Source organism: Garra rufa, chromosome 16 (assembly GCF_049309525.1).
Source record: "Garra rufa chromosome 16, GarRuf1.0, whole genome shotgun sequence".
NCBI classification, from domain to species: Eukaryota; Metazoa; Chordata; class Actinopteri; order Cypriniformes; family Cyprinidae; genus Garra; species Garra rufa.
Window position 1 is genome coordinate 23,501,128 of NC_133376.1, and position 10,350 is coordinate 23,511,477.

Genomic DNA, 10,350 nt, shown 5'->3' on the forward strand with positions numbered 1-10,350 from the left:
ATTTTTTATCAGACGGCGGAAGGAGCTGAAACCGACCGCCTCACTCCGGTCCATAAAAGCCGTGGCAACAACGAAGTGCGTCACAACGGGGTGAGGCGCGATGGAAGGCAGAGCGGTTTCGTTGATGCGGTGATGTTATTTCGTTATATTTCTATTTTACTTTTTGACGATAATTTAGAGGCACTGTTCTCTGTCTTGAACTTTTTTGTTTTTCGCTTTTGAGCGTATACTTTGTTATAGTTGACTATATTAAGGCTTTCTACTTATTATATCTAGCCTTGAGAAGATTTATGAAAAAGCTGTTTTTTGACGAGATTGACATTAAACTTTATTGTAAAAGAAAGGCAAACTATGAAATAAGCAGTTGTATCTAACGTTAATAGAATACCTAATGCTTATTTTACTATTAGCTGATGTTTAACTAGCGTACTAATAGCCAAGTTAAAGCAAATTGTAGCTATGACTATGTTATCTTATTTTATTAAGCTACTTTTCAAAATATTCTTTCAACAAGGTTTTTATGAAGTGACTTGATCTTAAAAGCCTTTTATTGATATTTGCTTTCTCATTCTCAACATTAGCAACGCCTTTACAAAATGGCGGTCGCGACAGATAGACCAAAGCGAGGGCGAACTAATCTACGACAAGGCTACAGTAGATTTTCTATTTAAAAAAAAAAAAAAAGCTTATGTTTATTTTCTTTATACCATAAAAGGACAGTCAGTTACAGCTTACTGCTTGGATAAATGCCAGACAAACAGAAAACTAGTCCGTTTTACTTCGAAGCCTTTAAAAATGGAGAAGCCCGTCTCGTTGCCTTTATTAGGAAAACAATTATTGAACATCAAGTGAGTTCATAGTTGAAAGATATGGACGATGATTCTAGTAGCAGCCTACTTTGTTTTTTCAAGATTTTATTTTACATAAAACAGTTTTCGACAAACAGCTCAAGCTTAGCAGCCTTACTGCTAAGATAAACACCAGACAAGCATAAAATCTTTTTATTTTTAAAGCCTTTAAAAATGGAGATTCTTTATTAGACAAAAATATTGATCAAGTGAGTTCATAGTTGAGAAGATATGGACGATCGTTATTTTATTTTTTATTTTTTTTAAAACATAACACCAGTTTCGACCATGAATTCATAAGCCAGGAAAATTGAACCGCAAAGATATATACCAGACAAACAAAAAAAAAAAAATCTAAATTTTTTGGTGTATTTTTGAAGCCTTTAAAAATGAAGAAGCCAGTCTTGTTGCCTTTATCAGGAAGAAACTATTGGAAGTCAAGCGAGTTCATAGTTATGAAGATATGGATGAAGATTATGGTCACAGCCTATTTGTTTCAAGATTACTATTTATTTTTTTACCAAAAAAAAAAAAAAAAACTTATTCAACCATCAGCTGCCTTTATTAGGAAGAAATAATTGGACGTCAAGTGAGTTCATAGTTGAGAAGATATGGACGAAGATTATAGTCGCAACCTATTTGTTTTCCAAAAAAAAAAAATTACAAAAAGGAAAAAGCAATAATATTTCAACCATCAGCTCATGAGCAGAAAAGCCTTACCGCAAAGATAAACGCCAGACGAAGAGAAAATTAGTCATTTTTATTATTTTGAAGCCTTTAAAAATGGAGATGCTCATCTTGTTGCCTTTATTAGGAAGAAATAATTGGACCTCAAGTGAGTTCATAGTTGAGAAGATATGGACGAAGATTATAGACGCAACCTATTTGTTTAAAAAAAAAAAAAAGACAATATTTCAAGCATCAGCTCATAAGCAGAGAAGCCTTACTGCAAAGATAAACACCAGACAAATAGAAAATTTGTCATTTTTATTTATTTTTGAAGCCTTTAAAAATGGAAAAGCTCATCTTGTTGCTTTTATTAGAAGGAAATTATTGAAGATCAAGCGAATTCATAGTTATGAAGATATGGATGAAGATTATAGTCACAGCCTATTTGTTTCAAGATTTCTATTTATTTTTTTACCAAAAAAAAAAACTTATTCAACCATCAGCTCATAAGCAGAGAAGCCTTTACTGCGAAGATACCCCAGACAAAGAGAAAATTAATCATTTTTATTTATTTTTGAAGCCTTTAAAAATGGAGAAGCTCATCTTGTTGCTTTTATTAGAAGGAAATGATTGAAGATCAAGTGAGTGCATAGTTGGGAAGATATGGACGAAGACCGTAGTCGCAACCTGTTTGTTTTTCAAGATTGTTTTATTTTATTTTTTTTACAAAAAGGAAAATAATCCTACAATATTTCAACCATCAGCTCATAAGCAGGGAAGCCTTACTGCAAAGATAAACGCCAGACGAAGAGAAAATTAGTCATTTTTATTATTTTGAAGCCTTTAAAAATGGAGATGCTCATCTTGTTGCCTTCATTAGGAAGAAATAATTGGACGTCAAGTGAGTTCATAGTTGAGAAGATATGGACGAAGATTATAGTCGCAAACTATTTGCTTTCCAAAAAAAAAAATTTGCAAAAAGGAAATAAAGCAATAATATTTCAACCATCAGCTCATGAGCAGAAAAGCCTTACCGCAAAGATAAACACCAAACAAAACAAAAATTAGTCCTTTATTTTTGAAGCCTTTAAAAATGGAGAAGCTCGTCTTGTTGCCTTTATTAGGAAGAAATGATTGGATGTCCAGTGAGTTCATAGTTGAGAAGATATGGACGAAGATTATAGTTGCAACCTATTTGTTTTTCAAAAAAAAAAGACAATATTTCAACCATCAGCTCATAAGCAGAGAATCCTTACCGCAAAGATAAACACCAGACAAATAGAAAATTTGTCATTTTTTATTTTTGAAGCCTTTAAAAATGGAGAAGCTTGTCTTGTTGCCTTTATTAGGAAGAAATAATTGGACGTCAAGTGATTTCATAGTTAAGATATGGACAAAGATTATAGTCGCAACCTATTTGTTTTTCCAAAAAAAAAAAAAAATCTACAAAAAGGGGAAAACAAACGCAACAATATTCCAACCATCAGCTAATGAGCAGAGATGCCTTACCGCAAAGATAAGCACCAGACAAACCGAAAATTACTCCTTTATTTCTGAAGCATTTAAAAATGGAGAAGCTCGTCTTGTTGCCTTTATTAGGAAGAAATGATTGAACGTCAAGTGAGTTCATAGTTGAGAAGATCCGAACGACGATTATAGTCGCAGCATTTGTTTTTCAAGATTTCTATATTTTTTTTTTCTTTTTTTTTCTTTTTTTTTTTAACCAAAAAAAAAAAAAAACTATTTCGACCATCAGCTCATAAGCAGAGAAGCCTTACCGCAAAGATAAACACCAGACAAACGGCAAATTAGTCCTTTGTTTTTGAAGCATTTAAAAGTGGAGAAGCTTGTCTTGTTGCTTTTATTCAGAAGAAATTGGACGTCAAGTGAGTTCATAGTTGGGAAGATCTGGACGATGATTATAGTCACAGCCTATTTGTTTTTCAAGATTTTTTTTTTTTTTTTCAAGCCTAAAACCAGTTTCGACCATCAATGCTTAAGCCTAGAAGCATTTTAATCAGCTGCGATGACGCACTTTGAGTGCTTGAATGACCTTCCTAAGTGATTGCTGTAATGGACTGAGTCACATGTTGCGTAACAGCTGTAAAATGGCAGCTTAGCTTGTTTTTCACGACCCAAAAATATCAGCAGGAGAAGACCAAATTACAGAGGAAAGGAGAAATGGACTGAGTTTATTTTATCCAGTAGCGACCTAGCGCTTAGATGACAACGGATGGAAGAAAAGATCGACAGCAGAGGCCAGGACCAGGGAGAATCAGGACAAGATGGCGTGCCAGGCAGGACCAAAGGGGAACCAGGGGAGGATCAGAGAGCAGGGAGAACAGCAGCAGCATCAGTATCCAGATGGGGGAGCCAGAGCCACAAGGCAGAGTAGCGTCAGATCAACTTTCGCCACCAGAGGGAGCTCAGCTGGTCTAGATCAGAGCAAGCCAAAGATGAATGTCCCAACAGCCAGCAGCAGAGAAAGAAAGAGGGCTCACAAGCAGAGGGTATCAGGGGGTCTTCGCCATAGCAAAGTCATGAAGAGGGCATTTGGTTTGTATGGGTAGAGGTATCCTGTGTAAATTTTACAGTCATTTCAGTAGTTTGCATTTCAGAACACTTTTGCTCGCGAAGTTCTGTTCTTTCCTTTTCAGGCGTGGTGAGTGGCAATGTTTGAAATTCCGATGTGTCATCTATCCGGTTGTTGGCCAAGTCTGATGAATGGCGTTAGTGTGCTGTGGAGATGACCGTCCTTAATCGACCACGCCTCCGATGCGTTTTGGCTATAGGCCCCCGTGGAAAAGTCGTCCCCATGTCCGCTTAAATCCATTAGGTCTGTCCAGAGAAGCAATCCACGTGCGAAGGGTTATTCGGAGTTGATGTTCCCTGCGTCCCTACACGACACAACTACCTCTACTGCTACCACCCCCGCTGCGTCAGTCCGACATACGATGCCAGGGCAGCTGCGTATTGCCTGCTGGTAAAAATTTTGACGAGTTCATGCATGAATTTTAATGATTAATTGGAGCAACAGCTCCTTTTATTTAAAAAAAAAAAAAAAAAAAAAGTAAACGCAATGCGTTCTTTGTAAAAGTAAATGCGCTACTGTTTAAAAAAAAAAAAAAGTGATAACATACAGATTTTGCAAATGCAGTTTCTGATATAGTGGTGTAATGTCATTGCACAGTGTTTTGGGGATTTGGGAGGGGCAAATGCGTTTCTCGAGTTCTCTTTCCCACAGGCCCTGTTCACATTAGAGGCGATAGATCCAAAAGGGATTCCAGGATGTTGTGTGGACCCTTTTAGAGTCAAATTGTTGACTGCTCTGTAACGATTCTTGCAAAGCTACAAGGAAAGCCTCTACTTTGATGGGATTTAGGAAGGTACCTCATTGAATTTGTGTTAAGTCGTGTTTGGATTTGTGAACCATACATATACTTGCATAAATATTTTTCAGTATTAAATGTCGGGGATTGTGATGGGCAACGGGGTGGGAAGGGTGTGGGCCGTTAACCAAAATCTTTTCCTAGACTTTGCAGCTTGTGAAAACGGCTTTATTTAAGGGTGGCAGTGGCTTGAATAGCGCTGTATGGGGGAAGGAACCACCAGTGTGTCTGCCAGTGGATGAGAGGCCCTCTTACAAGCCTTCCATGGCAGCTAGACCAGCGTTTACATCTTTGGTAACGCGGCATGGGCTCAAACGCTTCCATTTATTTAACACATCATGATGGCAGTCTTTTGTCTCGTTATTGAATGGTATATCGATATTGGTTGTATGCATTTATATTGTTTATGGGGTTTGTGGATCTGGGGGGATGCTTAATTTTGACTCTTACAGATTGAAACAAACCCTCAAAGAGCTGGTGGTCCAACCAATATCTGCTCCCTCCCCCCACTTAAGGAGCAAAGCTGCTTCAATAGAGGCCAAGATGCTTTTAACGTTTTCTAATGGCAAGTAATTGGGTATTCATGTAAACGGCATTCATTTGCTTTCGTTTGTCATTTGTATTGTACTTGAATACAATTTGATGGCTAAGTGTTTAAGCAGTAATTGTATCAGTTGCTTACTGTTTGGTTACATTTTTGTACCTTTGAAGAGCGGGGATGTGTGTAGGCTTTCTTTTCCTCCCCTTTTGCATTTTTCAGTGTGCAGTGTCCCTGAATGCTTTCAACTGAAGATGTCATCCTAACATTGTATGTAAAGATTTGCTTTCGCATCAATCAACTTCAGCCTCTTTTGGTCACGTAAGGTCACTAAGCAAGCCCATTTGTTCCTAACCTTTTTCCATTAATAGTCTGTTACAATTGTAAGATGTGTGGTCGAGCACTTATTACAAATTAGCTTTTGTAATTTGTATGTAAGTGTACATTCTGTAACTGTTCCCATTTTTCAGTTAATAAATGCATAGCTTATTGTGATTGAAATATTTTTGGTATGCATTTTGTTTCTTGGGGTATGTGTGGGGCTTTCTTGGGTATTTCTCTATGCTTTTTCAGGTGTGAGTGTAAAGCTTGGCGCTTTTTGTAGAACTTGGATGCCAGGGCTGTTCAAGGTGGAGAGGCAGATCAGTCCAGTCCTACAACTGTGCTCAGGTCAAAGGAAGAAAGGCAAAATATACCAATTTAACCAATTGTAGTCTCTTTGGCTATAAGCCTACACTTTGAATATCTTGTAGTTTTTATGTTGGATATTGTAAGGGTGGGCATAGGGGGGGTCTTTGTTATTGCCACTTTTGGTCTTGCAGACTTTTACAAAGCCTTGTGAAGAACGCCTCCGCTCTGAAGTTATGACCCGAAATCTCCCGGTTCCACCGAATGCTTCGGCAGGCAGGACAATTTTGTAGTTTTTTTTTTTTTTTTTTTTTAACTAAATCTCAACTTAAAACATTTCGTTACCCAGCCACTGCCCTGTGCAACTGTGCAGGGTGCAAAAGTTGCTTTACAAATGTATAGCAATAGTCAGCTGTTGCACAAATGTGCTCAGACTCCAAATTTAGAGTGGCTGGGAAAAGCTGCGCAACTGTGCAGCTTTATTTGGCCTTGGCTGTACAGCCGAAAGATTTGTGTGTGGGGATGGGAAGGGCTTTTGCACTTTTCTCTCTCTTCTGCAGAAATCTCATCCAGCTGTGTGGTGAAAGTTACATGATGTCGTCCTGTGGAGTCTGTAGTGACCAGGTGTCTGAATCTTTGAACTTGATTGTAGAATCATGCAACATTTCGTCAACTTCAGTAACCTCAATCACCAATGCTTCAGAAGCTACACTACTTATTTTATGCTTCATGCACTTCTTTAAGTTTCTTTTACATCTCTTAACTCCTTAGTTGAGTCATACAGTTAGTATTGCAATTGGTGTGGTGGAAGTGTTTGTGTGTAGAAGCTCTTTGTTTCAGATTACCCGTCTGTCCCCCTGCCTTCTCGACTGCATCTGAATGCGAGGCTGTCTGTGAGCGCAGTTGCCCTGGTGAATGTCTTCACTTGAGTGAATGGCGATCGAATCCCCCCCCACTGTGCGCTTGAGCTTTGTCCAGACCTAAGAAGCCCTTCGCCGAAGTCCTTCTGTGTCTGCGCGTCTTTCTTTTTTTTTTTTTTTTTCTTTTCCAATTCTTCATTTTCTTAGGTCAAATTCACTTAGGGAGCAATTGTCTTGTCGTCTGGGAGAGCCCTAACCGCCTGATGAAACATCCAGTCGCTTTGATCAACCTCATGTTCGTCATATTTTGCTGCTAATTGAGCATCGCTCTGCTGCTATCTGCTGAGTTAAGTACATGTAGTTGATTTTTAATCTTGTGAATGGGTAGAACAAGCATTCACCTTTTCATAAATATGCATGCACATAACACTTGCACTAAAATTGCAATCAAATCCAATGTCAGTGTTTGGAATTTGGTAGCTTTGGGGAGGGATGGGGCAACACTTTCTCTCTTTTCAGGTATGCTGTTATGATTCTTCTAAAATTGAGACTGGGCCGTAACGTGGGAGTGGATGGATGTGCTTGCGTCGATGCAATTGCGTAACTAGTATTTGCAATGGTTTGTCAATTGATTTTCAATTGCATTGGGATGGGACGGGAGGGGGGGATGTGGGCTTGTAAACCTTTTGCTCTCTTTTCATTACAGCTGTAGACATTCTAAAACTTTACTCTGAAGAATTGGGCGTAAAGCGTCGCTGGCTGGAGATAAGTTTATACGTGCACTTTTGCCTTTTAAAGATTATGAGAAATGAAAGTAGTTTGGGGAATCTGGGGGGACGGGAAAAACCCTGCGAGCATCTGTCTAGTTACAGGAACGGTGATTTACAAAGGCAGGATTGTGTTCTGGCCATGTTGGTGGGATTTCGAGACCTGGACCATTGTTTGGTGGTAAATGACATTCGTATTATATTGGTTATGACACTTTGGGGGGTGGGGGGCTCTAAACTTTTCTCTTTGTGTTTCAGCTTTTAAATAGGAACAAGTCACACCCGAATGCAAGTGCAACCTTGTTCAAGACCTCGCTGGTCAGAGATTTGATCTTCCAAGTAGAAGCATATGGGAAATTATTATTATTTTGAAAATTTACTTCAGTAGTAGTAATGGCATTTCGGCTGTTTTGAAGAATTTATCTGGGGATTTGGGGGAAACCTGCAGTCTTTTGTGTAGTTTCAGGCTAAAGAAGAAGAGCCATAGAAGACCAGAGTATTGTAGAGCAGCAGGTTTGAGGTTTTTCTTTTCCTGAGGGAACAATCTTCGGGTTGTTCCTTCAGGTTTTGCTTTTTTAACCTCATAAGAAAAAAAGCAAAAGACTCCGGTGGAGGCACTCCTGATTTCTCAGGACGGGGTTCAATTCCCTGCGGCGTCTTTGCTTCCTAACCTCTGCTCAAATGATACTCTTTAGTGTACCATAAGTTTAGTTTGTTTCTAATATTTAGTGATTTTTATTTTGATAATACTTTTTTACATGGGCTTAAAATTGATGCTATATTTGTTTATACTTGTGAAATAAAGAGTTTTGCTGATGGCCTATTGTGTGTTGTCACCTTTAACTTTGTACAAGTTCATATTACTACTTGTATCCTCATTCATTTCTAAAATTTTATATTGAAGAAAAGCTCCTAAATGTAGTTTAACTGCATGGTATTTCTGAAATCCTGCATTAATTCGATCTACAGCTACTAGATTTCTGTATATGTACCTCATTACAGTCTTTGGATGTAACTGGAAAGCCATTTTCCCTGCCAGCAGTTTTCCAGGGTCTGTGTATTGCTGGATTACTGGGTAATTGCACAATTGTATGACCTGATGAATTGTTTCAAATAGTCCACTGCATTGGCATCACATTAAAGTCTCAAAACTGATCCTTCTACTGCGTCTGGTTTCATTTGAGATTAACAAATGCATATGAGTTAGTTTTAAGAGGCTAAATTCTCTTTATATGACATTAAAAAGATCCAAAGATAAACATTTAATTGTAGAAACTGATACTTTTATTTAGCAGGGACGCTTTAAATTGATCAAAAGTGATGATAAAGACATAAGGTTACAAAAGATTTCCATTTCAGATAAATGTTCTGCCGAACCTTCTAATCTGAAAAAAAATATATACTCTGCTGTTTTCAACATCATAAAGGTTTTTTAAGCAGCAAATCAGAATATTAGAATAAGTTCTGAAGGATTATGTGACTGGAGTAAAAAAATCAGTTTTGAATACACCGCAATAAATTGTTAAATGTATTCTAATAGAAAAGTTATTTTAAGTTGTAGAAATCTTACTGTTTTTGCTGTGCTTTGGATCAAATAATTGCTCTATATATATATATAATCAAACGTCTCTTATTGTTCATGAAAAACATACAGTTCAATCACTATGCTGATGTTACATGATCAACAAAGGTCACAATCATTGGTCCTATCATTCAACAGCCTGTAATTTTCTTTTTAGCTCAAGTTAAATAGTAACTTGAGTTTTAAAAGTAAAGGGTAATGTATAACAGTATCAAACTAAACAATCTTTGTACAAAATGTACATTTGAGACATGGCAGCTTGCTTTAACTTAAAGAGTTTTTTCATATGTCAGCAGATAAATACACATTTCACCCTTTTTTAAAATTATCTGTTGTATAGTTGACTTGTTTGAATGTACACCAGTGTGTTTTTATTGCATTCACTTGTTTACTCAATAGCTATAGTAAAAATATTAAATATTATAGATGTAGTATAGTTTAAAAATATATAATTAACAAAATTTAAGAGAAAACTACTTAAAAAAATCACTGCTAAAGAAAACACTTTTGTGGAATTGCAGTAGTTATACAGACATATAAGCCTTGTGGGAGAGACACCTTCATGCCAATAATAACACTTGATGTAATGTAATATATGGGCCATTCTACACAATTGGTTCAAAGACAGAGTTGGAAAACTCTTGGGGGAAAAAAGTATTTTTTCCACCAATGTTGTATGTACACAAATTGTGTAATAACCAAGGTACACATTTCTAGTAATTGTGCAGTTAATTCTCATGTATTTTTAGAAAGTTTTGGAATATTTGTCCTCTCCCCAAATTTGTCATTACAGAAACACAGTAATATATAATTTAATAAGAAGGGTTATATTGACCTGTTCAAATTTTGCTTACATCTTCCTTGAAAATATATATTTTTCTTTTTTATTAAAATGTTTTCTGAGGTAAATCAGTAACAATTACAATTTTAACAATATTTCAAGTGTGATTTAAGAGATTTGTTGTATTTTAAATCGAATTTTTCTTTGTAAAAGGAAAAAGTTGATCATACTGATTTCAAAGTTAAGGATTCATTAGTTTAAATATTCACTGAACCAAACATTATTATAA

General features: G+C 36.8%; 1 long non-coding RNA gene across 1 annotated transcript; it reads right to left on the minus strand.

Moving 5' to 3' along the window:
- Nucleotides 1-1,741: 1,741 nt before the first annotated feature.
- Nucleotides 1,742-6,324, minus strand: LOC141288724 (uncharacterized). The gene is made up of 2 exons (XR_012339729.1): nucleotides 2,828-6,324; nucleotides 1,742-1,852 (listed from the first exon to the last, which is right to left on the minus strand). It is a non-coding gene; the product is annotated as an uncharacterized lncRNA (long non-coding RNA).
- Between the last annotated feature and the right edge of the window lie 4,026 nt (nucleotides 6,325-10,350).